Source organism: Oryctolagus cuniculus, chromosome 15 (genome assembly GCF_051225735.1).
Source record: "Oryctolagus cuniculus isolate XC-2025 breed Fujian yellow rabbit chromosome 15, ASM5122573v1, whole genome shotgun sequence".
Lineage (NCBI taxonomy): Eukaryota > Metazoa > Chordata > Mammalia > Lagomorpha > Leporidae > Oryctolagus > Oryctolagus cuniculus.
In genome coordinates this window covers 69,953,759-69,980,879 of record NC_142881.1, presented here as the reverse complement: position 1 = coordinate 69,980,879, position 27,121 = coordinate 69,953,759, and the positions used below count along the sequence as shown (strand labels likewise).

Below are 27,121 nucleotides of genomic sequence, written 5' to 3'. Positions count from 1 at the left end.
AGGGCAGCAAGAGAAAGCTGGTCCATGCAGTGACCGCTCCGTCCCTCCTTTCCTCCCAATTCTCCGAGTGCTCTCTTTGAAAAGGCCTGGCCTCTGAGTAGGAGACCTGCTCCAGTCTGACCCCGCTCAGCAAGCTCTTTGACAAAGGCTGCATTACTCCACCAAGACCATAGAAACCCCGATTCCAACAATGGACAGAGGGAGCAGGTGCTCACCTCTCTAGCACACCTGGAGACAGGAGCTTGACAAAGGTCTGCTCACTTGCATTATCACTCAGCATGAGTCACTGTGGTGTGGCCGGGCAAGACACACCCAAGCCAGCAATGCAAATGCTCTGAGCAAAGGCACAGGCGGGCGGGCTCCCTAGTGCAGGCCGAGCAGTCACAGCCTGACCAGGCCAGGATCCTGCCACACGACTCCCTTCACTCCCACCCACCCTACCCTGTCTCTCCACTCCATGCACGGGGAAACTGACCACCAAAGGGGGCCAAGTGGCATGCCAAGGCAACGCAGCAAGATCCTAAGGGGGCTGCCCTTCCACCCCGAAGCCGAGGGCTATCATCTGCCTAGGTTTTCCATGCTCAGAGAGGGGGTCAGACCTGTTTCTCCAACTCGGTGCTTTGTTCCTTCTGCCCCAGGCTCTGCAGCCAATGAGAGTGCAAGCAGGACCTGTTGCCTACAAAAGCAGGTACTGCGGAAGGCCAGGGCTGACAGTGATGAATTTTGCAATATTGGGGAATGGCAGCCCTCCAGGAAAGACAGTGAGGGGAGAAGAGATGCTATTAGATCCCCACAGCTTCCCATCCATCCCACGCACGGACTTTTCACTATCGCCCCCTACATATAAACGGACAGCAAAGGATCATAGACATCTGGGAAAGGGGTCCCACAAGAAAGAGAGCAGCCCTAAAACAGAAGAGAGGGGAGTGGAGGAAACAGACACAGAGGGAAAACCAGCAGGGACAGACGGGAAAAACATTGCATCCGTAAAACAAGCCGAAGACGCCACAGAAGCCAAACAATCAGAGGACAGCCCAGCGTGCTCACACACTGAAAATGTGAGATCGGAAACTAAAAATTCAACAGGAAGCTTACAAGATCAAGTCAAGAAAATCCAGGAGAAAAAAATCCAACAGGACAAAGAAACTAAAGGATATAAGGATCTCAAAATCTGAATAAAAGGAGTTCCAAAAAAGAAAAAAAAAAGCAAAAATAAGCACAAGAAAATTATCAGTTACAAGAACACTGCTCAACACTGGAATCAATCTCTCTATCGAGAGGACTACCTAGCAGCAGGCCAACGGAAGGAAAAAAGACCATCAGCAACTCACATCACTGTGAAATTTGGGAACAAGAAGCAAAGACAAGACACTGAAACTTTGCTGGAGGAAAAAAAAGGAGCCAAGGTTGTTTTGGGGGGAATTGGAACGACACGAGCTTTCTTTTTTTCTTTTTTATTTATTTGACAGAGTTAGACAGTGAAGGAGAGAGACAGAGAGAAAGGTCCCCCCTCCATTGGTTCACCCCCTAAATGGCCGCCACGGCCATAGCCAAGCCGATCTGAAGCCAGGAGCCAGGTGCTTCCCTTCCTCCTGGTCTCCCATGCGGGTACAGGGTCCAAGCACTTGGGCCATCCTTCACTGCCCTCCCAGGCCACAGCAGAGAGCAGGACTGGAAGAGGAGCAACCGGGACTAGAACCCGGCACCCATATGGGATGCCAGCGCCACAGGCAGAGGATTAACGAAATGAGCCAGGGCGCCGGCCCTAACACTGGCTTTCTTAACAGCCACAATGGAAACTAGAAGACAATGGAACAATGCCTTCAAAAAAGATTTATTTATTTGAAAGTCAGAGTTACACACACACACACACACACACAGAGAGAGAGAGAGAGAGAGAGAGAGAGAGGTCTTCCATCCTTCCATCCACTGGTTCTCTCCGGCTGCAACAGCCGGAGCTGCGCCAATCTGAAGCCAGGAGCCAGGAGCTTCTTCCAGGTCTCACACACAGATGCAGAGGCCCAAGGACTTGAACCATCCTCTACTGCTTTCCCAGGCCACAGCAGAGAGCTGGATTGGAAGTGGAGCAGTCGGGACTACAGGCAGCAGCTTTACCCACTACACCACAGCACCAGCCCCAACCTTCAGAATCTTGAATGAAAATTACCCTCAGCTGATAATCTACAGCCAGCTAAAAAAAAGTGGGAAAGTATTCATTTCAGAAGTGTAGAACACGCATGGGAGCCACAGCCAATTGCCTGGCACAGCGATGAACAATGTAATTTATGGTCATCATGATGCATGCCTTAAATATTGATATATGAGTCAATTCCGTGACTAGTGAGTTAAGGGACAGTAATACAAACTTATTAAAGACACAGAGACAGTTAAGAATAGTCAACTCTGGAGTAACTGGGAAAGGGCAAGGATGCTTCAGGGAACCACCTGTTTCATTTTAAGTCTTCCGGATCAATATATTTGACTTTTCTCGGTTTTTATTATGGAATATTTTCATGGTGTACTAATAAATACAACACATATAGATGCTATAAAGCATAATAATAAAATCAGCACCCCTTACCATCTATCAGCACATTTGAACTATCCAGTACAGTACCCAACTACTTTCTGAAAAAATAAACATGTATTTCTAGGTAAAAGTTAAAACAAGGGGCCATTACAGTGTACTATGGTAAGCCACCGCCTGCAACACTGGCATCCCATTGGGCCCCACTGCCAATCCAGCTCTCTGTTAATGCACTTGGGAAAGCAGTGGAGGATGACCCAAGTGCTTGGGCTCCTGCACCCAAGTGGAAACGCCGGATGAAGCTCCTGGCCCAGCTTGGCTAATTGCGGCTATTTGGGGAGGGAACCAGTGGATGGAAGCTCTCTCTCTAACTCTGCCTTTCAAATAAATAAAAATAAATCTTAAAAAAAAAAATTGAAACAAAACACCTTTCGCTAGCAGAGTCATTTCTCCCAGTCTCTGGCCTCTCTGCAGCATCCATATTTACACAAGACCAAAAGGAGTCCTACTGCTTCCGCAAATTTTATTAAGCACGTGACTTTGGGATTTCACTGCTAGGGCCCCACCCAGAGCCTCAGCAGGCCCAGGCTGGGGGGGCAGGGGGGTCTGCGGCTTCAGCCTCATGAACTTCAGAACACTCAACCAGGGCTGGGCTTCACTCCTCCAGAGTAAAGCCCTGATGGGCACCAGGCTCTCCCTCTAGCCGGGAAGATAAACACCACCCTGCTTTTCCAGGAAAACACGCCCGGGGTTTTAGCAGTATTCCCAAGAGGAGCAGGGAGCTGCGCTGTCACGGAGCTGTGCGGAGGGCTGTCTGGGAGACCGGCTCCTCCCGCATGGGCCAGGGCAAACCCAGGCCTGGCCGGCGCCGTGGCTCACTAGGCTAATCCTCCGCCTTGCGGCGCCGGCACACTGGGTTCTGGTCCCCGTCGGGGCACCGGATTCTGTCCTGGTTGCCCTGGCTCCTGCCCTCGGATCAGTGCGGTGCGCCGGCCGCAGCGCACTGGCCGTGGTGGCCATTGGAGGGTGAACCAACGGCAAAAAACAAAACAAAACAAAACAAAAAAAACCCAGGCCTCTTCGTGCTTTCTCGGCCTCGCCCAGCCCTGTCCGCGGGGCGGGTGAAGGCTTCCTGGCTCACATACATCTCCTAAGGGAGGCAGGGGAGGCACTGCAAAACACAGACTTTGACCTCACTCTCTACCAAGGGAAAACACGGGAGATCTGGCAGCCAGGGTCCTGCTTCTCCGTGTGGTGACACTCTGCTGACCCCGCAGCTGACTGTCCCCTGCCCCACTATCCGAGCTGTCCCCACAGGCATCAGCGTTTGTCCTCATAAGGGGTGCCGACCCACAGCCCTCTGGGCAGGGGAGGAACGAGCTGCGTCACCGCAGCACCATGGGTCAGTACTCCCTGACCCTTGTCCCAGCAGAGGCCCAGGAGCAGCGGGGGATGAGACACCCCCTGGACTGCCCATCCCCCAGTGCTAAGGGACTGTTCCCACCTCTTGGGGATGTTCAGCCCCTTCAAATCCAGTAGACTTGAGTGTCTGTTCCTGCTGAGGTACCCCACCCCGCCTGGAAACCGTGGGAAGCCTCTCCCAGTCAGCCCCTACCAAGGGCTGCTCTTCTTTTTATTTTATTTTTTTTTGTTTTTTATTTTTTTTGACAGGCAGAGTGGACAGTGAGAGAGAAAGAGAGACAGAGAGAAAGGTCTTCCTTTTGCCATTAGTTCACCCACCAATGGCCGCCGCAGCCGGCACACCGCGCTGATCCGAAGGCAGGAGCCAGGTACTTCTCCTGGTCTCCCATGGGGTGCAGGGCCCAAGCACTTGGGCCATCCTCCACTGCACTCCCTGGCCACAGCAGAGAGCTGGCCTGGAAGAGGGGCAACCGGGACAGAATCCGGCGCCCCGACCGGGACTAGAACCCGGTGTGCCGGCGCCGCAAGGCGGAGGATTAGCCTAGTGAGCCGCGGCGCCGGCTTGTTTTATTTTTTTAAAACTATTTTAAGAGTTTACTTATTTATTTGAAAGACAGTTACAGAGAGAGAAAGAGAGAGAGAGAGAGAGATCTTCCATCTGCTGATTTACTCCTCAAATGTCCACAATGGCACAGGCCAAAGCCAGGAGCCTAGAACTCCATCCAGGTGGAGTGTCAGGGCCGAAGCACTTAGACCTGCTGATGCCTCCCCAGGTGCATTTGCAGGGAGCTGGATCAGAAGGGAAGCAGCCGGGATAAGAACTGGCGCCCGTATGGGGAGCTGGCTTCACAGACGGCAGCTTAACCCGCTGAGCTACACCACCACCACCTCTTCGGCATCTTCTTTCTTTTTCTTTTTTTTTTTTTTTTAAGATTTATTTATTTATGCATTTGAAAGGCAGAGTTAGAGACAGAGAGGAAGAGACAGGCAGACACTACCACACACAGTCTTCCTCCCGTGGGTTCACTCCCCAGATGGCTGCAACAGCTCTTCCAGGTCTCCCCATGTGCTGCTCTTCGAACAGAACACCATCCCCACTGCACACCACAGGAGGGCCCTGCCAGAACCCACAGGGCCCAGTGGACGGGCAGTTACAGGCCTCATGATGGCTGCCCCTCTGCAGCTGGCATCCCAGGTTGGGCCAACCATCACACTGGGCCACTAACTAACAGTGAGTCAACATAGGGTCTCTCCCCAGCCCCGAGCAAACCAGAGCTTAGCTCCACCCAGCTCATCTGTAGGACTGCCGCACAGTTGGTCCTCCTGGGGTCTCCAGGCCTTCCCCGGAGCCAGATGGAGTCCCGTCTCTTCCAGGAAGCCCACCCCCAAGGATCCGGGAACTCTCCCAGCGCTTGGCCTGAAGTATTTCCTATGTCCTCCAATGTTCTAATAATGCTCCCTTTTTCGAGTTCCAAGGATGGGCACACACAGCCTGTTAGCTCATAAGCATCGCCTCATTCGCAATGACCCTCTATATAGGTATTTTCACCAGGAGGAACTAAGGCCCAGTGAAGGATCCTGACACAAAAAGCCACACAGCTACCAAGTGTCCGAGCCAGGACCACTTCTTCCTCGCTTCCCCCAGCTCCATGGGAGTCTGTGCTGCAGGTTACAGCACAGGCCTCTCCCCTCTCTGCCCCCCACCACACCTGGCCCGGGGGTTCCCCGGAAGTCCTCCACACAGACCAAAGACTGACAGAACCCCAGTGGGTCCTGACTCATCCCTTCCACACCTGGGAGCCACCTGTTGTGATTGCCTCTATCTAGTCCGTAGGCGCCGAGAATCCTTGGGGCAGCGAGGGCACGTGGAGGACATTACCCTCTCCCCCTCCCGCCCCACGGCAGGACTCACTGTGGTGTGGGAGGGTGTGTGCACGTCCCCAGTTCTGCTGGGCAGGGGCTGAGGAGCCCTCCCCGTGCCCTGCCCTCCTGGGGCACTGCCTCCCCTCTGCAGTGTGTGTCACAGGTGCCATTAAGCCATCGGAGCAGGCTGGAGGGCCTGGGGCAGCATTCCACTAGCCTGACTGTGTTTTCCCAGGCACTACACAAAAAGCCTACAGAAGGTAAAGTGAAGGCAGTCAACTCCCCACCCACAAGCCAGGAATTAAAAATAGCCAAGCGGTGCCTCCGACTCTGCCTGCCGAGGGCTGGCACCTTGTGCGGTCCCTCCTGGGGAGACTGGCGACGAGCTGTGTCCAGAGCCTCGCCAGGGGACAAGGGGGCTCTGAAAGACGCTTCTTAGGGGAAAAAAGGAAAAAAAAGAAAAAGAAAAAAAAACAACAAAACAAAACAAAAAAAACAGTCAATTCTCAGCGCACGGGTGTTTGGATGAACTGGAATACTAAGACATGGGAGCTGCAAGGGGACTTCATGAGAGCACTGGCTTCATCAGGCGTATTTTACTGGAAGGGGAGCAGTGCGGCCTGCCTCAGGTCAAGTTGCGGGGGACAGGACGGACCAGAACCACGTCACCGAGTGTCCAGGCTGCATTGCGAGCAGGGTGGCTCTCCCCTCGCTCGGCACCTTCTGGGCTCCATCCCATCTGCCTGGCTGGGGAGCAGACTCAGGAAACACAAAGGTTAACCTGGGAGGACAGCACGGGAGAAGTGAGTGCTGCCTCCCAAACACTTCCCTTCTAAGCAAGCCGTAAAGAGGGGGTCGCTCCTGGGGCGTCTGTGCAGCCTCGGGCCCCAGCTCCCCTGGCAATGGTCACTGGCATGTCATACTTGAGGCAGAGCAAAGCAAGCTGGGGGGGAGGCAACACAAGATACCCCCCAGGCCGAAGCTGCGTCTTGCAGGTGCGCTGCCCTGACCCCGTGGGGCTGGATGGTCCAGAGCGTGCAGCTGGGAATGGCACGCTCACTCTCGGAGCAGAGCAAAGCAGCCGTGGCTGGCAGCTGACCAACCCGCCCACGGGGAAGGGGACAGCCACTGTCAGGGGAATCCAGCCCCACTGGCTAACCTCGGTGATTCTGGCTTAGACAACGGCAAGACTGCCATAATAGCACAGATGTCCCCGCTATCCAGAGGGGATTGGTTCCAGGATCCATGAGGACACCAAAACCCACAGACGCTCAAGTCTCTCATACAAGACAGTGCACCCGGCGCCGCAGCTCACTAGGCTAATCCTCCGCCTGCGGCACCAGCACACCGGGTTCTAGTCCCAGTTGGGGCGCCGGGTTCTGTCCCGGTTGCCCCTCTTCCAGGCCAGCTCTCTGCTGTGGCCCGGGAAGGCAGTGGAGGATGGCCCAAGTGCTTGGGCCCTGCACCCGCATGGGAGACCAGGAGGAAGCACCTGGTTCCTGGCTTCGGATTGGCACAGCGCGCCGGCCGTAGCAGCCACTTGGGGGGTGAACCAACAGAAGGAAGACCTTTCTCTCTGTCTCTCTCTCTCTCACTGTCTCACTCTCTAACTCTGTGCAGTGTTTGCACATCCCCTCCACGCTCCCTCCCCCATGCCTTACATCATCTCTCGATTCCTTACAATACCAAACATGGTGTAAGCGCTACGTAAACAGTGGTTATCCTGTGCAGTCTAGGCAATAATGACAAAAGTAGACACAACTTTTTGTCTCAAACATTTTTGACCTGAGTGGTTGACTCAGCAGAGGCAGGACCTGTGGATACAGAAGGCCTGCTGTTGTTTCAAATTAAGGAGGCAGTGGGTGGTGTTCCAGAAGCTTCTGATTGGCCTCCCTCAGCCATCTGCCTTCAGTTGCTTTAGTAACAGGAAGAATACTCACTGCACCCTGGCTCACGGCAGCCCCCCGAACGCTCCCGGCAGCCAGGCAGGACCCGGTCCTGCGGCCGTGACTGTGGGTCATCCTGGGCCACGCAGGTAAGGGCAGCAGCGGACAGTGCTACTTAGAGTGTGGCTCTGAGACCAGCAGCATCAGCACAAGCCGGGCGCCTGTCAGAAATTAAAATGCTCAGACTGTGCCAAAGACGTCCCAAATTAGAACCTTTCACAGGGAGGGCCAGCAACCTGTGCTTGCACAAGCCCTCAGGGTGATTCTCTCGCAAGCCAAAGTCTGAAAACCTCAGCCCCGGAGAATGCTGGGAGCAACATGATGTAAGGAGCCTGCTGGGCTGACCTCACGGGACACACACTACACAACCTGGACTCTGATTTCTAAAGAGCAAGAGGGAAGCTTCTCTCTTAATTCACAGCCAGCACTGTGGCATAGCGGGTAAAGCTGCCACCTGCAGTGTTGGCATCCCATAAGGGTACCCATTTAAGACCCAACTGCTCCACTTCCAATCCAGCTCTCTGTTGTGGCCTGGGAAAGCAGTGGAAGATGGCCCAAGTCCATGGGCCCCTGCAACCTCATGGGAGACACGAAAGAAGCTCCTGGCTCCTGGCTTTAGATCAGCCCAGCTCCAGCAGTTGCGGCCATTTGGGGAGTAAACCAGCGGATGGAAGACCTCTCTCTCTCTCCCTCTGCCTCGGCCTCTCTATAACTCTGTCTTTCAAATAAATAAATAAATCTTAAAAAAAAAATTTACAGCTAGACCTGGATCCTAGCACAGGTGGGGTGGGGAGAGGAATGATGGTAAAGACAAGGAAAGGAGAGGTATAATAACTAAGGAGACACGGGCGTAAAATTCAGTGCAGAAGTGTCTGATCAGCCTGACTCCTCTATCAAAGACAGAAATCACCCACGTGGGCCTGTGGTTAGCACTGCCTTCTCCCTTTCCTCCTCCACCCCCAGCCACACGATGTTAATGAGAAACCCATTTAAGTGAGGAAGATTTAGCCTTAAGGGTAGGGCAAAGGTATACCAGGCATAGAAAGAAAAACCAGAGGTCGAAAAATGAACATTACGTAGAGGACTTAGCAGGCGGAGGGTTTTTTCCAGCCATTTTTTCGGCCCTCTGCCTTTATTTGTAAACACAAGACCCAGAAAATGACTCACCAGGGTCTTAAGGTAAAATAAAGCTACGGCCACTCCAGTCCATTGTGACAGTTCATGTGACTAAAGCACAAGCAGAGAAGAGCCTAAGACTTGGGGGACCTGAGTCTGCGCTTCTGGAATTTGGTCCACGTCAATTTTTGCATCCTAACTTCTTGGTCCCTTCCCTTGAAGAAAGACAAAGTCCATGGTGCTGTCTCCAGCAAGGAAGGGAATGTGTGGGTCACGTCAGAGTATCCGTCTCCTGGGCAGGCACTGTGAAGGCAGACAAGAGGTTCTGCTCGGTTTTGGGTGTGGCTTGTCCCCCAACAGTCCCTGTGCTGGAAGCTCGGTCCCTGGTGTAACTGAGAGGTGGCAGGTCCTCTTAAGAGACGGCGCAGCAGGTTAAGCCCTGCCTGGGACTCCCACATCCTTTATCGGAGTGTTGGCTCAAATTCCAGCTGCTCCACTTCTCAATCCAGCTCCCTGCTAATGTGCCTGGGAAGGCACTGGATGACAGCGCAAGAACGTGGATCCAGCCGCCCACTGGGCTCCTGGCTTCCGGCTGTCCCAGCCCTGACAGCTGTGGGCATTTGGGGATTGACCAGTGGATGGAAGATCTCTCTTTCTCTTTCTCTCTCCTTTTCTGTCACTCTGCTTTTCAAATTTAAAAACATAAATAAAACGAGAGAGAGAGAGATGGAGTCTAGTGGGAGATGATTAGGCCACAGGAGCCATCAGTGCCCATCTCTCAGGAAAGGTTTTGCTGTGGGCCTGGTGGGTGGCTGTGAGCGCTGTGACACGCAGGCCAGCGTCCTCTGTGCGGTCTCTCTCGCACGTGCTGCTTCCCCACCACATCGAGGCGCAGCCCAACACCCTCACCAGAGGCTGAGCAGTTGTCAGAGCCATGCTCTTGGGTCGCCAGAACTGTGAGCTAAATAAATCTCATTTCTTTAGCAACCACCCAGCCTCAGGTATTTTATCATAGCAACACTGAAAGACTAAGAGAGGTTTCCAGGCCACCTCCCTGGAGTTCGCTGGCAAATCTCGTTTTATCCATCACACCCTAAAGGCCTGGCTACGGTGGAGACCAGCAGGACTGTCAGGGTTGGGAGCAGTTAGCAGCCAGCTGAAAAGCAAGACCTGCTTATTAACTGCTCGAGTGAGCCTGAACAGAGGCTACGGGCACGGCTTGAATGCCCTCTGGGCAGTGCCTGCCTCTAAGTTCTGAGCCTCACTGTCTTATAAAATGCACTTGCTAATTTTAGAACTATAAAGGAAAAAGGGATTCTCCTGATACCTGGCCATATATTTTCCTAAAACAGAAAACATGGGGGCCGGTGCTGTGGCTCACTTGGTTAATCCTCTGCCTGCTGCGGCGGCATCCCATATAGGTGCCAGGTTCTAGTCCCGGTTGCTCCTCTCCCAGTCCAGCTCTCTGCTGTGGCCTGGAAAGTCAGTGGAGGATGGCCCAAGTGCTTGGGCCCTGCACCTGCATGGGAGACCAGGAGGAAACTCCTGGCTTCCAATCGGTGCAGCTCCAGCCGTTGCGGCCATTTGGAGAGTGAACCAGCAGAGGGAAGACCTTTCTCTCTCTCTCTCACTGTCTGTAACTCTACCTGTCAAATAAATTTTTTTTAAAATATAAAAAAAAGAGAGAGAAAACATGGAATTTAAGGCCAAAGACCCAAAGCAGGTGCCAGTGTATACCATGCCAGCATCCCATATGGGCGTTGGTTGATGTCTGGATGCTCAACTTCTTTTTTTTTTTTTCATTATTTATTTGACAGGTAGAGTTATAGACAGTGAGACAGAGAGACGGGCACTGGGCCAATCCGAAGCCAGAAGCCAGGTGCTCCTCCCTGGTCTCCCATGCGGGTGCAGGGGCCCAAGCACTTGGGCCATCCTCCACTGCCCTCCCGGGTCACAGCAGAGAGCTGGACTGGAAGAAGGGCAACCGGGACTAGAACCTGGCGCCCATGTGGGATGCCGGTGCCGTAGGCAGAGGATTAACCAAGTGAGCCACGGCGCCGGGCCCCATGGGCTGCTCCACTTCTGATCCAGCTCCCTGCTAATGGCCTGGGAAAAGCACTGGAAGACAGCCCAAGTGCTTGGGTCCCTGTCACTCATGTGGGAGATCTGAAAAAAGCTCCTGGCTTCAGCCTGCCTAGCCCTTGCCAGTGTGGCATTTGGGGAGTGAATCAGCAGATGAAGATCTCTCTCAATCTCTCCCTCTCTCTGCAATTCTTTCAAACAAATAAATAAATCTTAAAAAAAAAAAAAGACCAAAAGCATAAAATATGCAAGAAATGGCACACGGTACAATAAGCATGAAAGCTATAAATTCCTAAACCCAGAATTCCTGCACTGGACTTTCAAAAAAATTATAGTGGGAGTTTTCGACACATCTCTCAGAATTTGATAGATGGCTACACAAGGCTATAAATAGCAAGCTCAACTTAATAGATCTGTCCAACGTCTGTGTCCCACAGAAAAAATTATTTTCTTCTTTCAAATGCATGAGGATTTTTAATAGTGATCACAAAGAAAACTTGATCCACTCCAGTAAGATCACATTCAGGGTTGGCGCCGCAGCTCACTAGGCTAATCCTCCGCCTTGCGGCGCTGGCACACCGGGTTCTAGTCCCGGTCGGGGCATCGGATTCTGTCCCGGTTGCTCTTCTTCCAGGCAAGCTCCCTGCTGTGGCCAGGGAGTGCAGTGGAGGATGGCCCAGGTGCACCCACACAAAGAAGTTAACCGTTATAGGCTTTTTCATATAAAAGAATTAAATAAACCAATTAATATATTAAAAGGAGAGCCACAAAATAAATCATAGTGAAGCAGTGAATAAAGATAAACCAAGAAATTAATGACCACAGAACAGGAAAAAAAGGTAAAACATTATGTATATACATTTAAAATTACAACACAAGCCATTCACAGGGCCTGTGTTGTGGCACAGCAGTAAAGTTGCCACCTGCATGCCAGCATCCCATAGGGGCACTGGTTCGCGTCCTGGCTGCTCCACTTCGGATCCAGCTCTCTGCTACTGGCCTGGGAAAAGCAGGAAGAATGGACCAAGTGCTTGGGTCCCTACCACTGACGTGGGAGACGGGATGAAGTTCCTGGCTTTGGTCTGGCCCAGTGCTGGCAGTCCTGAACCAGAGGATGAAAGATCTCTGTCTCTCCCTCTCTCTCTGTAACCCTTTCAAAATAAATAAATAAATCTTTAAGAAAAAGAATCTCATTCTTACTATCTAATAAAGTACTATTACAAGGCTTGTAAATCTTTGATTTGGAAAACTTAGTGTCATAAAAATATCAATTCTTCCTACATAAAGGCCTTCAGTGACATCCCCATCAGGGTCTTTACGGGTTGTTTACACCAACAGCGTTTCAAGTCCATAAAAACAAGAAACAATCTCAGCGCCTGGCAGGCAGGGAAAGTCAACCACGGTAACTCCACACCAGGCAATTCTGCCTGGAGAGCAGTGACCCAGAGTCATCGCCCACGGCAAGCGAGTCGGAAACACACACTGCAGAACACAGTGCACAGAACGAAGCGGTTTGCTGAGAGGCGCAGGTGCCTCTGTCTGCATGAACAAGGTTAGGGATGGGGGTGGGGGCGTCCAGCTGCAGGCCCCTCCACGGGTGAGCTGGGCAGGCAGAACCACTCCCTCTCTAGGCGGCACCTCTTTCAAAGCCTGCAAGCCCCCCATCATGCACTCCAAACTGGCCTGTTCCCATCACTCCCGCCAACCTACCTACCACACTAGCCTCTCCGACTCCCGACTCCCAACTCCCGGAAGCTGCCTCCCCAGGTTGCTGTGACTCGGCTCTGTCCTGGCTTCCCGCCCCACTTCAGCTCATCTTCCTTAACTCAGCTGTTCAAGGAGCCTTCCTGGATCTCACCCTGCCCTTGACTTGAATCACAACTACAACCCAGACAGAACCGGCTGCCTAGCCCAGACCCCTCCCCAGCCCCAGCTCCACCAGCCGGCTTGGCATCTGGAAGGCACCGCAGCCACAACTCGTCTAAAATGAATTCAGATCTTCTCCACTCTCCAGACCCGACCCAGTGCTCATCCAGTGTCCCATGTCCCAGGGACACCCCTGGGGACAAGCCCAGGGTGAATGGGGGTGGCCTCCCTTTTCATGTACATAGGACAGGGCTAGGCAAACAGTAGGTACTCACTAAGGGAGAGAGCTCAGTAGAAACACGCCTTGTCACCTACTCCCTAAAAATAGCCATGGCCTTGCGTATTATCACACCCCCACCCCCACCCCATACATGCCCTTTCCCCCAAGAGACACCACCGGGCCCCAGGCTCAATGAGCCACACAATCCCTCGGCCCCCTCTCACCTCCTCTAGGCCAGCCTCCTCGCACCCCAGGTGTACCTCTCTCTCTCGCACAGGAAAGCACAGGCCCCGGAAACTGAACACTATGACTGTACACCTCTCCCACTGCACAGGCTCCGTAACACACCGACGACCCCAACAGCATCATCGCGGCCCTCTAACTGTCTCACCCCCTCTGCAGGCATCTGCTCATCTGATTCTCATTTTATCATCCTGAACCCAGGGGCCCTGGCAGCTTCGGTCCAGGTTACCCAGCACTGATGAGAACTCTGTGCCCTGCTGCCTCAGTTGCCCCCACCCATGACTTCCTCCCATCAGTGTAGACAAGGCCAGCTGCGGTTCAGGTCAGTGCTCAGCCTGGACTAGTAGGATTCTCCCAAGTTATAACCAAGCATCTCTCCTGGATTCCAGGGGTTAGGGTCAGGCAGCCTAACAGGGAATGGTTTTACAGCTATCAGGAAGCTCTATCCAACGTCAACAGCTCATGTTAAGTCTGTAGACTCCTGCCCGGGAAACTTGGGTTTCTTCATGTGCCCCCAGGGCTTTCCTATCTGGGTACCACTCGAATTCCTGATACTCCCAGTGCAAAGAGATCAAGTCCAGGGAAAGCCAGGTGGGCTCCTTTGGCTTTGATTGTGGAACACACCCACCAGACTCTCATGGGAACAAGTGCCAGGAGCTGCTCAGGTTTAAGAAGGAAGGTGGCAGCCTTGAAGAGAGGCAGACAGTGGTGCATCTAGGAGCGGCGTTCCAGAAGGCCCTGGGCCCGGGCAGATCTAGCAATTCCACATCACCTCCTGCCCACACTGGGTTTCTTTATTTTGCAGTGAGCTCCTAACCTACTGTGGCCCAACTCTCACTTCCGTCATCCCGGACTTCCCCAACTGCGTGGCCAAGGAATCACTAATCAATCCCAGCCTCTTAGACACGGCAGTCCAGGCGGGGAGGGCCCTTTCCAGCACCCTTGCCCCGGCTAAATAAAGCCGGCAAGCCGGCCTCCGACAGCTTCTTCTCCATCTCCCCAGCTGGGTCCGTTTCCACCTCACCCGCTGCCTAGCCAAAGCCAGCCTGCAGGCCAATACCTTAACCTTGGGAAGACCACTTCCCCGTTCTGATGCCTTCATTCAGTGGACACTGAGCACCCGAGAAGACAAGGCCCATGCTGGGATGTGCAAGAGACCAAGAGGTGAGTCAGACACAGACCGACCCTCCGGAGACAGTGCACATGAGACCACGGCCGTACAAACAGTACACAAGGTGAGTCACAGAAGAATGGCCCAGGGCACGGGGGGGGGGGGGGGGGGGGGAGCACCTGGATGGCTCCCAGGAGGGTGGTGAGAGGGTAAGATGGGGTAAGGAGGGCGCAGCAGGAGGACAGAGCCACACACGCTGATGGCCCATGAAAGGAAGCCAGCAAGCCAGCGAGGGCATAACTGCTACAGTTATTACCTTGTTGTCAGTGCATAGTCTGGAGCACAGAGAGTGCCCAGAGGGAGGGGGCCCAGCTAATGCCTCGGGAATCCCAGATAACTGACGGCAACATAACCAGGGCCATAAAGGCCAAGCCGGCTCCCAAGCCTTGCCCTGCCAGTCTTTCACCCCGGCAGGCAGGGCCGGGCTCCCTTCACCCCTTCTCTCCTGGGCAGGGCAGCGGGGAGCAGCGAAGTGAGGGCCGGCAGAGGGGGCAGCCCCCGGGCAGGCTGTCTCCAACCCGACCTCCCCCTCCCCAGTCTGCCCAGTAGCACCCCTGGCGCCTCTCCAATCGCGAGTCCCCTGCAAGGAGGGCAGAAGGCAGGCGGGCGCCGGGGGCCGACCCGCACTTCTCCCAGTCACTCCCTAGATCCTTCACAAGGAAGCTACAAGGGCAGCGGCTTCCAGGAACCGCCTCCCCCCAGCCCCGTGGGAGAGACCTTGAAGGCAGCCTCCTCCTCCTCCTCCGGTCGCCAGCCGGGAGCGGCACGCACGCAGCTCAACTCACCTGGGCCGGAGGGGCCGAGGGTGGCCTGCTGCCCGCAGGTTCACCCACCCTAAGCCCTGGACAGAGCCCCTAACCCCGGCACCCGCGGCAAGATCACGTGTCCCGGACACGAGTGCACAGCCCCTGTGTACCCCCTTAGCCTCAAACACCGCGTCGTGGGTCGGGCGGGGCAGCCGGGCGGCCGACACCCCTGCCCCAAGCTGCGCAACCAGGAAGCCGCAGGGCCGAGCCGGGGGTGCCCTAGCGCACCCTAGCCGCCGCCCGGGCCCAGGCCCCCTACTCACCTGGCCCCAGTGAGCGGCTCTCTCGGACGACTTTTCGAGAGCTGCGATCTACTTCTTCCAGGAGCTCCGGGCCACCGCAGCTCTCGGAGAACTCGGGGCACTCGGGACCGCGGGTGCAGCGGCTGTCAAGGCGGGGCGGGAGGAGGAGCCCTCTGGGCGGAAAACTCCAAGGGCGCGGCAGCCCCTGCGTGCCCCGGGGAGGGGCGCGGGGCGGGGCGAGGGGCTGGAGGCGGGGCGAGGGAAGGGGGCGGGGCGGGAGGAGGAGCCTGTTGGGCGGAAAACTCCGCGGGCGCGGCAGCCCCTGCGTGTCCCGGGGCGGGGCGAGGGCTGGGGGGCGGGGCCCGGCCGGCGGGCCGGCTGCGGAGGAAGCAGCTTCCACTCCGTCCGCACTGCCCGTGGCGGGTGGAGGACGCTAGGCCTGCACGCACTGAGCAGCATTTGCGCTCCTGCACGGAACAGCGTGCCCCAAGCTCTCTGCAGCCCCGCGTGCGCTGTCAGCAACTCCTTTAAAGGGAAGGAAACTTTTCACATGAAAAAGGTGCCCCAATGGAATCATGAAAAAAAAAAACAGAAAACCAGCAGCAAGTCCGGGGGACGGGACCTTCTGCAGATGACCAGACCTACACGTGTGGAGGTGAGGAGCCGGAGCGGTGCAGCCGCCGGCGGGGACCCCTGCATCCCACCTCGGGGCGCGCGCCTCCTGCCATGGCACACCCCAGGCCGCGGCTCCAGCACCTGGGTCCCTGCCACCCACGGGGGAGACCCGCGCGCAATTCCTGCCTCAGCTCTGGCCTGGCCCGGCCAGCCCTGGCTGGTTTTCAAGTATATGAAAATAAATACATGAATCACATTTTTTTAAAAAAATTTAAAAAATAAAAACGGGCCCGCTCTTTGCTCCCCCAGCCCGGAAGTGTCCTTCCAGAACTTTCTGTCTCTGTGTATGTACTCAAAGAAACGGTTTTTTCGGTATTTTTTAAACTCCCGGTGTCTTGAGAAGTGCCCATGCTAACACATCTGGATCCACCTGCTTCTTGCCAAGAGGTGCACGATATGCGCCCTCGCCATTTTTTAAATCATTTATTTATCCATTTAACGACCAGAGTTACAGAGAGAGAGAGAGAGAGAGTCTTCCATCTGCTGGTTCACTCCACAGATGGCTGCAACAGCCGGGTTGGGCCAGGTGGAAGTCAGGAGCCAGGGGTGCTCAGGCGCCCTAGCCAAGGTCTTGGTCCTCAAGGCAGGGGTAGGGGGTGCCGCTTGGGGAACACAGTGTGAGGGTTCTAGCTCAGCTTCTGACATTCACGCTGCGTGTCCTCCGTTTTCTCACCTGTAGCATTTCCAAGACTTCCTGTATCTTGGTTTAGGTTTGTCTCTTGGAAATGACACGCTATTTTTTTTACAAGATTTTCAAAATTCATCTAAGTCTCTGCTTTTAGTTGGTGACTTTCACAGTTCATAATGATAACTGACATCTTCTGGGGTTGATACTCATCTGGAACACCCTGGTGTACCCCTATCCATGGTTTCAAATCAGAATTCTTCCACACTGCTTGGTGCTGAGCTGTTGCCCTCCTACGATAAGAACAGCCATGACAAACTGGATAATACTTGTATCTGTTCCAGAAGAATTACAATTAGATGCTGCCTAGACATACATAGGATGTTCTAGTTCCGACTTGAAACTTGATAGAAGTGTTTCCAGCTTGGACAATAATCATCAAAACTTGCATGTTATGACCAGTGCTAGTGTTTGTGACTTAAACAGCTCACTTTTGCAAATTTTACAAAAAAAAAAAAAAAAAAGAACCCATTGATAGAATGCTGAAGGATATTTGTATTATATCTAAAGAAAACAATAGTAGAAAATCTTAGGCCAGCATTGTGGCATAGCAGGTTAGGCTGCCGCCTGTGACACTGGCATTCCATATGAGCACCAGTTCATATCCCCGGCTGCTCCACTTCCAAGCTAGCTCCCTGCTAATGGTCTGGGAAAGTACTTGGGCCCCTGCCACCCACATGGGAGACCTGAGTGAAGCTTCTGGCCGCTGGCTTTGGCCTGGCCCAGCCCTGGTCAGTGCAGCCATCTGGGGAGTGAACCAGCAGATGGAAGATCTCTCCAGCTATCTCTCCTCTCTCTGTAACTCTGTCTTTCTTTCTTTTTATTTTATTTTATTTTTTTTTTTTATTTTTGATAGGCAGAGTGGACAGTGAGAGAGAGAGACAGAGAGAGAAAGGTCTTCTTTTGCCGTTGGTTCACCCTCCAATGGCCGCCGCTGCAGCCGGCGCACCGCGCTGATCCGATGGCAGGAGCCAGGATCCAGGTGCTTTTCCTGGTCTCCCATGGGGTGCAGGGCCCAAGCACCTGGGCCATCCTCCACTGCACTCCCTGGCCATAGCAGAGAGCTGGCCTGGAAGAGGGGCAACTGGGACAGAATCCGGTGCCCCGACCGGGACTAGAACCTGGTGTGCCGGCGCCGCAAGGTGGAGGATTAGCCTATTGAGCCATGGTGCCGGCTCTTGTCTTTCAAATAAATAAATAAATCTTTAAAAAGAAATAAAGAAAATCCTCCTTGCCTATGGATTTTATTTCCAAATATTTGTTGACCCTGCCCCCTCTCTCCATTCTTCTGTCCCACTGTCCGAGTTTCACATCCTGGTGGTTTCCAGACTGCACTTATGCAGGAGCGTGCCACCATGACACGCGAGAATCTTCATCCCTGCCTCTCCCTTTGCTGCCCACAGCACTCTGGCCGCTCTAGAAAAGTCAACGTCCCTGCATTCCCTCACCCTCTCTGGTACTGTCCTGCCTCCATACCTGGCTCAGGCTGTCTCCTCAGCCCACATTACCTCTTTCTTTCTTTCTTTCTTTCTTTCTTTCTTTCTTTCTTTCTTTCTTTTTATTTGACAGGTAGAGTTACAGACAGTGAGAGAGAGAGAGGCATAGAGAAAGGTCTTCCTTCCATTGGTTCACCCCCCAAATGGCCAATACAGCCGGCACTGCGCTGATCCGAAGCCAGAAGCCAGGTGCTTCTTCCTGGTCTCCCATGCAGGTGCAGGGCCCAAGCACTTGGGCCATCCTCCACTGCACTCCCGGGCCACAGCAGAGAGCTGGACTGGAAGAGGAACAACCGGGACAGAATCTAGCACCCATATGGGATGCCAGCACCGCAGGCAGAGGATTAACCTAGTGCACCACGGCGCCGATCGCATTACCCCTTTCTTCCCCGTCCACTCTAGCTGCTCTTACTCATTCACCAAGATTCTGCCAAATTCTCTTTTGTAGAAATGCTCTGACTGTCCCTCTCACAGCAGTGGTCTCCCTCTGCAGCCTCAACTCCCAGAAATGAGAAGAGAAGAATAAATTACTGTTCTCAAAAAGACGAGAGGGATGCGCAGGGAATCAGAAGTACTGGGGAAGTTCTGAGAGGCTGCAAGAGGACAGGATCAGAGCGCCCATTGCAGACCAGCAATGACCAAGAATACACTTCCTGTCTGTATGCATTGCAATATATGCTATCTTACCCAGTGACCTTCCACTAGGCCCTATTTTTTTTTATTCATTTGAAAGCCAGATCTTCTATTCACTATTTTGCTCCCCAAATGGCTGCAACAGGCCAGGCTGGGCGAGGTCAAAGCCAGGAGCCAGGAGCTTCATCCTGGTCTCCCACACAGGTGCAGGGGCCCAAGGACTTGGGCCATCTTCTGCTGCTTTCCCAGGTTACATTAGCAGGGAGCTGGATTGGAAGTGGAGCAGCCAGGACACTAAATGGTACCTATATGGAATGCAGGCATTGCAGGTGGCAGCTTAACCTGCTACACCACATTGCCAGCCCCTAGGCCCTACTTCTTAAAGGTTGGCCCAGCTCAACACTGCCACACTGGAGACCAAGCTTCCCGCACATGAGCCTTGGGGAGATGCACTTGAATCACAACCAGCCATAGCAGGTGATTAGACAAGTAACTGATCCACAGGAACTGGAAGAGTTGTTCCCTGAGCATTTCCCTAAACCCCACACCCCCAGACAAGGTGACCAGAAGTGCAGCATCAGTACCCTGGTATTAACTGTGTTAGAGAGAAACAGGACCCAGCTCCAGGAGATGGCAGAGCCAGGGAAGAATGGGTAGCAGCTACTCCTGCTGGCCTGCTTAACCACTAGGCACAGTGCAGCCCACCAGCCAGCGTCAGTGTGTGCCCTGCAGGTGCTGAATATGGCCTGTGCCTGGCATCCTGCCCTGCCCTGCCCTGCCCTAGAGAACCCTTGGCCACTAGTCCTCTTGAATGCAGATTGTCTGATGTCCATATCGTGGACTAGGTGTGGTCTCATAGACCATCAGTACTACTACTGTCAGAAACAGGGACTGGGCCGGTGCCGCAGCTCACAAGGCTAATCCTCTGCCTGCGGCGCCGGCACACTGGGTTCTAGTCCTGGTTGGGGTGCTGGATTCTGTCCCGGTTGCTCCTCTTCCAGTCCAGATCTCTGCTGTGGCCCGGGAAGGCAGTGGAGGATGGCCCAAGTGCTTGGGCTGTGCACCTGCATGGGAGACCAGGAGGAAGCACCTGGCTCCTGGCTTCGGATCGGCACAGCGTGCCAGCTGTAGCGGCCGTTTGGGGGGTGAACCAATGGAGGGAAGACCTTTCTCTCTGTCTCTCTCTCTCTCACTGCCCAACTCTGCCTGTCAAAAAAAAAAAAAAAAAAAAAAGAAAGAAAGAAGCAGGGACTGGAGGCCGGTGCTGTGGTGTAACAGGAAAAGCTGCCACCTGTAACTCCAGCATCCCGTAGGGGCACCAGTTCTAGTCCCAGCAGCTCCACTTCTGATCCTGCTCTCTGCTGTGACCTGGGAAAGCAGTAGAAGATGGTCCAAGTCCTTGGGCCCCTGCACTCATGTGGGAGACCTGGAAGAAGCTCCTGGTCCTGGCTTCGGATCAGTGCAGCTCTGGATCAGTGCAGCTCTGGCCATTACGGCCATTTGGGGAGTGAATCAGCAGATGGAAGACCTCCCTCTCTCTCTGCCTCTCTGTAGCGCTTTCAAATAAATAAATAAATAAATCTTTAAAAAAAAAAAAAAAAAGGAACAGCAGCTACCAACTCTGGGTCTGAAATAATCATTTAGATAGACATTCTCCAACATTAAGGTGATTTCTAGAAAGTAAATGTGAAGAAAATAATTACAAACTGAAATCATCTTATTTAGTTACTTAACCTGTAGATCTCACAACCAGTTTAACCGGCAGGGCCCATTGCTTGAAATTTGATATGCTGAGGGGTGTGTGTGTGTGGCCAAGTGGGATGTACAGTTGTACACCTGCTTTACAATTTTTCCTGGCTAATTTTAATTGCCATTGCACATGATAATGTGTAGCTGCAGGGCCTCAATCACCCGTTCGCTGCATGGTTAGAGAGCTCTCCCAGTTCCTCCTGCAGGGAATCTTGGCTCTGCCCGCAGGGCTGCTCTTGGCACACGTTGGCTTGGCCTTCTCTTCAGGAACATGTTCTCTCCGGGGCTTGTGTTTTCATTGAGGATCCATGAAAGCCCTGGCTCGGTTACGGTGTGCAATTCTTCTCTTAATTGGCAATGGAAAGCACTGCATTCCGATAGAATATGACCTCATAGCATTCCTGCACTTCTCAAAGGCTGGCTAAGAAAAATGCTATTTGCGAGTAAGTGCCCACAAACTCTTATCTATATTCTATTCAGCTCAATATATATTCTATTCAATCTCTAGACATATGCACTATTTTAAAATATAGTACAACGTAGCCAGAGCAGCAGAGCAAGGTGTCTGCCTGCCTTCCTGGCTCCTTGAAGAATTACTTTTAATTCTTTGCACTTGGCTTGGAAGGCCATCCAGTACACCCAGGGACATTGTACAATATGTGTGTGTGTGTGTTTAAGATTTATTTATTTATTTATTTTAAAGGCAGAGTTAGAGGGAGTGAGAAAGAGAGAATCTTCCATCCTCTGGTTCACTCCCCAAATGGCCACAATGGCCATGGCTAACGCCAGGAGCCTGGGACTCCATCCAGGTCTCTCACGTGGGTGCAGGGGACTAAGTCCTTGGGTCATCCTCCACTGCTTTCCCAAGCGCACTATCAGGGAGCTGGATCAGAAGTGAAGCAGCACCCATGTGGAGTGCTGTGTCGCAGGTGGCAGCCTGACCTGCTACTCTACAACGCCAGCTCCCCAAGTGTGGTTTTTCATGTGGATCCCTTATCTCTCGTGGGAGTGTTTCTGGCGAGTTGGCCTCTCCACTGTGACCAAGAGGAGAATATGCTCTTTGGAATGAGGATCTGGAGTGATTCTTGGCCACCAGCAAATACTCTGGATCTTATCATTCCCTCTCCCCATCAGCTGCTAGGGTCTTAGAGTTAATTTGATGAACAAGCCTGAGACAAAGAGGAATAATCTCTGAGCCTGGCACAGTGGGTGAGCGTGGCAAGATGATCTAGTGGGCCAAGCTGCCATGGGCAGATCTGGGAGCTGAGTGTCAGACACCTCCTCCTGGTGGTGTAGGTGGGTGTCAGAGATGAACATCCATCCTCCAAACCAGTCTGAGTGCCTGCAGATCATTCCTCTCCTTTAGGGTTAGGGTTAGGGTTAAGTGTGTTAGGGTGATGACATGGCCCCTCTGGTCCTGTGCCTTTTCCCCCATCAGCTTTCTATGTTTTACCCCCCACACAGACAACATCCCTGGGTGTGCATGTGGGTCACATGCCACGTGCTTTCCATTATTTCACCCATCACGGTCCCCATGTCTAGGTCCATTCTCACCCAAACTCACTTCTGTTCTATGAGCCAGGGAAACGGGACACTGCAGATATTGCGAGTGTGGGCTGTAAGTCAGAGAGGGCTGATTTTGAATCCTGCCTCCACCACCCACTAGTTCAGTGGCTTTGGGTCAGACATTCAGTCTCTTCATCTATAAAGTAGGAATAAAACACTGTTTCCGGCTGGCGCCGTGGCTCACTAGGCTAATCCTCCGCCTTGTGGCACCGGCACACGGGGTTCTAGTCCCGGTCGGGGCGCCGGATTCTGTCCCGGTTGGTCCTCTTCCAGGCCAGCTCTCAGCTGTGGCCAGGGAGGGCAGTGGATGATGGCCCAAGTACTTGGGCCCTGTACCCCATGGGAGACCAGGAGAAGTACCTGGCTCCTGCCGTTGGATCAGCGCGATGTGCTGGCCGCAGCGCGCCGGCTGTGGTGGCCATTGGAGGGTGAACCAATGGCAAAAGGAAGGCCTTTCTCTCTGTCTCTCTCACACTGTCCACTCTGCCTGTCAAAAAACAAACAAACAAACAAAAAACACTGTTTCCCACATACGGGTATTGTGGAAAATACAGTACATGACTACCACAAATCATCTCACACAGAGAGGTTTGCTATGAAGAAATACGTTGTGGTGGTGAAGAGTTTGGTCTTTGGAGTTGGATGTACCTGGGCTCAAATTTCCTAGGTGAACCGTGAAAACCTGGGCAGGTTTCCAACTTCTTTAGGCATAGACTTTTTTCATCTGAAAAATGGAACATGTAAAACTCCAGGCACCCTGCTTGATTAGAAGCGGGTGTTTCATAAATAGCTCTAATTACTTGCTATTTCATTGCTACAACAGAAGAGAGCGCCACTCAGGCCAAATAGGCAAGAAAGAATGCCTATGGGCCATTCGCCAGAGCTGCCAGCCCTTTTGTGGTGAACTGATCTCCATCTCCAACATATACTAGTAATGTGGCAAATGAAATTGGCTGTTTTCTATGTGTGAAGCAATGAGCTGAGATTTTATAATTTTATCTCATCCGGGACAAGGTATGGTAACTCTTACCATGTTGGAGGCCACAAGTACTCTATCAGTCTGGGCCCAATCAAGAGATGGAAACCGCATGGTGTTTATGCGATGGGAGTTTGATATATAGCATTATTAAGCTAGGATAAAAGAGTAACTATGTGATATAAAGGGAGTCCTGGAGGGTTACTGTCCCTGCAGTTAGGGAGGGTATTCAAAGAAGGACAGCCTTGGAATGTCCTCCTCCCAGGCTGGAGATAAGACGTTGTTGGAGAGGCATCATCACAGTCCCCTGGGTAGCAGGAAAGTCTTTTGGGTTGAGTGGGCCAGAGCCAGTCTTCCGCATTGAACAAGCAGGGAGTAAGCCTCTAGGACACATGCTAGCCACAACTGGTAGGTGAATTTATGGATGTGTAGAAGGAGGCAGGTCTCCAGCATGGATAGGTGGATGGAGTGTGCAGTGACTGTGTTGGGAAGGTTCTAAAGAGATCACGAAGCCAGGCCAGGCCAGCACTACCTGGGACCTCTGGACACATGGCTGGGACAGAGCCACTGGATGTCCTCCCGGCTGCCAACACCAGCAAGAGAAACCCCTTCTTCCTACACTGTTTCTCTCCCAAGAAAGCTGAACATGGTGCTCACTGTAGGGAGCGGTGTTCAGGGGGATTCTGCCCATTATCGCAGAGGAGGAGTTGCTGGGTAAACTGGAGCTGACAAGTAAGAAGTACTTCTGGTGAGTAACCTAGACCCCTTGCAAGCATTTGGAGAAACTGTGAACACATATATGTGGATCTTTGTATTCATGCATATTCATGTAATTAGCCACCCTACCCATGAAGGATACTCACTCTTTTTTTTTTTTTTAAGATTTATTTATTTGAGAGGTAGAGTTACAGACAGAGAGAGGGAGAGACACAGAGAGGGAGATCTTTCATCTGCTGGTTCATTCCCCAAATAGCTGCAATATCTGGAGCTGAGAAGCCAGGAGCTTCTTCTGGGTCTCCCACAGGGATACAGGGGCCTAAGCACTTGGGCCATCTTCCATTGCTTCCTTAGGCCATTAGTAGAGCGCTGGATTGAAAGAGAAGCAACCAAGACATGAACTAGCACCCTTATGGGATGCCAGTGCTGCAGGCGGAGGCTTAGCCTACCATGCCACAGCACTGGGCCCTGGATACTCAATCTTAGGGTGTTCACAGACCCAAGTGAAGAGAGCCTGGGGAGAAAGCTACCCAAATCGGTGCATTCCAGGTTCAGAGCAGTCGCAATAAGGATGCTGGAAGTACAGTGAGATGGTGTGAAGGAATGGCTGTAAGATTCCTAACCTTGTCCCAGTCGGGGATGGTGGCTTCTTTCCCTGCCCCTCCATTCTCTTCCTTATTGCTCATGCACACAGAGACACGAAAACTCTTAAACAGAGGGAGGTTCATTTTCTTTCTGCCCTTTGATTCCTCCCCAAAGTCTAGCTCATCTATCTTCTTGGGCACAGCAGGCTTCCTGGGTCACGTCACCAACTTGTGGAAAGTCGTTTTGCTCCTCCAACGAGACACCAAGTTCCTTGCTGACACTGACAAATAGGTCAGCATCGGGGCCCTGCTGGAAGCAAGAACCCAGAGGCTGAAAATCAATGGGGACCACTCGTGGTCAGAGATCCCTGAAGAACAAAATTGGCTCCATTAGGTGCTCAGAAAACAGTGTATGGTGCAAGAGCAGGACTCTGGCTCCATCCGAGACGTGCCGGAGTGGGTGGCTCAGGAGCTGGGTGTCTGCTGGGCAAGGCTGCCTTCCCTCAGCTACAGCACCTTGGGCAGTGAAGCGGTCCCCTGAGTCCCATGTGTTCCAGGCAAAGCACCCTCCATCCCCCTGCTCCCACCTCTCAGCCTCCCGCGTCACTGTTTGCTCTGAGAGCGTCAGCCCATTTCATTAGGGCTTTATCCCCATTTGATCGATCACTCCAGGAGGCTCAGTCCTGGGGTCATCTCTTATCTTCAGGCTCAAGTCCACACACAGCTCCATATGTCTGTCTCATCTGACTTACCTGTTTGTCAAACTCCTCTGATCGAGGGCGGAGTGTTTTGTCTCTTTTGTTGACAACTAGATTCCCAGCATCTGTAAGGTGTCTGGCAGGTGGCCAAGGACTGAATGAGCAAACAACAGCCTTTTTTTTTTTCTTCCTGAAATGATTCCTTTAATTACAATTTATACAGAAGAGATATTTATAAATTCATAAAAAGCTATACATTTATAAATAAAAACTAACACATTCATACATATTTAAGCCAGAAGTTCCCGCCAAATAAGAGATTTATGTATGATATGAATCTGCCACATGTCCTTTAAAATGAAGATTATGCATATTAACAGCGTTAGATGTTGACATCTGTGTTGCCCTGAAAGCTACTGAGGGTAAACGTGATTAAACCTTGGTATTTATGCGTCTGGCTGAGAATGAAGGGACTCGGGCTCAACGTGGCATGGTTTCCTGTGACGGCCTGTAGAATGGCAGGTCTTCTTAGAGTCCAAAGACAAGATGAAAAGGCACAGAGCTGGCATCAGAATCCATCTGCTGCTCTGCCAGCCACAGCTTGAATTTTGCCGTAAACCTTTGGGGGAGGACTTCCCAGGATGAGGTTACAAAGGGCAGTTCTCGCCATCTTGATGTTTTGGAAAGAGCCAAGGATGTGAACTTCCACATGAGCAAACAACAGCCTCCTTAATGTCCTCCCTTCTCTGGGATCTCGACAGCAGCCTAGCTAGTCTTGTTACTACTCTTGGACCCGCACCAGGCCTACACTACAGACCCTGTCCCACACAGGCTTCGCCCAACTATGAAGCAGTGTCACAGCCTGGGCTTGGGAGACAGACAGGCTTGAGTTTGAATCCTGGCTCTGCCATCATGGGGTTTTTCACACCTCTGTACCTGTTTAGTAAAATTAATGATGCCTGACTCTTGGGAATTTTTGTCAAGTGGATTAAATGGACCATGTGTGCAAAGGGCTCAGTACGAGTCCCGGCACACAGTAGGTGCACAATAATTGATGGCTTGCTGTGTAGACAGCAGAGCTGAGTGAGGAGGAGCAAATAGACGTTCCCTGGTGTGCCATCCCCCAATGGCTGGTAAGGGATGCCTGGTGTGTGCTGCAGTGGATTCTGGCCAGGTGCTGAGCTCACCAGGAAGGAGCTTCACAATTGATTATTGCTGTCTGTCATGGTTATGGAAGTGGGGCGGCAGGGTGGGGGAGGTGAAAAAAAGTAGCAGACCCGGGCCACACGTTTGTGATACTGGTCTAGGTTTTCTACCATCGCTCCTTTTCTTTTGTACATTGTGACTGTTTCAGGGTGAGAGCACCTCTCTTTCCAGGAACTCTTGTCTGAACCCACAGCTCCTCACACCTGCACCCTGAAAGTGGCAGGTCTGCTGAGCCCCCACAGTCTTTTTTTTTTTAAGATTTATTTGTTTATTTGAAAGTCAGAGTTACACACAGAGAGAAGGAGATAAAGAGAGAGAGAGAGAGGTCTTCTATCTGCTGGTTCACTTCACTCCCTAATTGGCTGCAATGGCTGGAGCTGTGCTGGTCTGAAGCCTGGAGTCAGGCACTTCCTCCAGTCTCCCACGCAGGTGCAGGGGCCCAAGCACTTGGGCCATCTTCCACTGCTTTGTCAGGCCATGTCAGGGAGCTGGATCGGAAGTGGAGCAGCCAGGTCTCGCACTGGTGACCAAATGGGATGCTGGCATGGCAAGTGGTGGCCTAACCCACTATGCCACATTGCAGACCCCAACCTCACATTCTTTTCTAAATTGTTCCTTTATTATCTATAACA

At 52.7% G+C, this 27,121-nt stretch overlaps 1 protein-coding gene and 1 long non-coding RNA gene across 2 annotated transcripts in view; one reads left to right on the top strand and one right to left on the bottom strand.

Annotated features, from left to right (window-relative positions):
• The window catches only part of ANXA11 (annexin A11), a 45,407-nt gene extending 29,809 nt beyond the window's left edge, over positions 1-15,598 (bottom strand). Inside the window, 1 exon segment of the mRNA NM_001082739.1 lies at positions 15,526-15,598. The gene's annotated coding sequence lies outside the window, so the exon portion shown is untranslated.
• Positions 15,599-15,861: 263 nt separating this feature from the next.
• Positions 15,862-27,121, top strand: part of LOC138845392 (uncharacterized) — a 65,871-nt gene continuing 54,611 nt past the window's right edge. The window contains exon 1 of the long non-coding RNA XR_011382459.2: positions 15,862-16,159. This is a non-coding gene — a long non-coding RNA (uncharacterized LOC138845392). The remainder of the gene's footprint in view (positions 16,160-27,121) is intronic.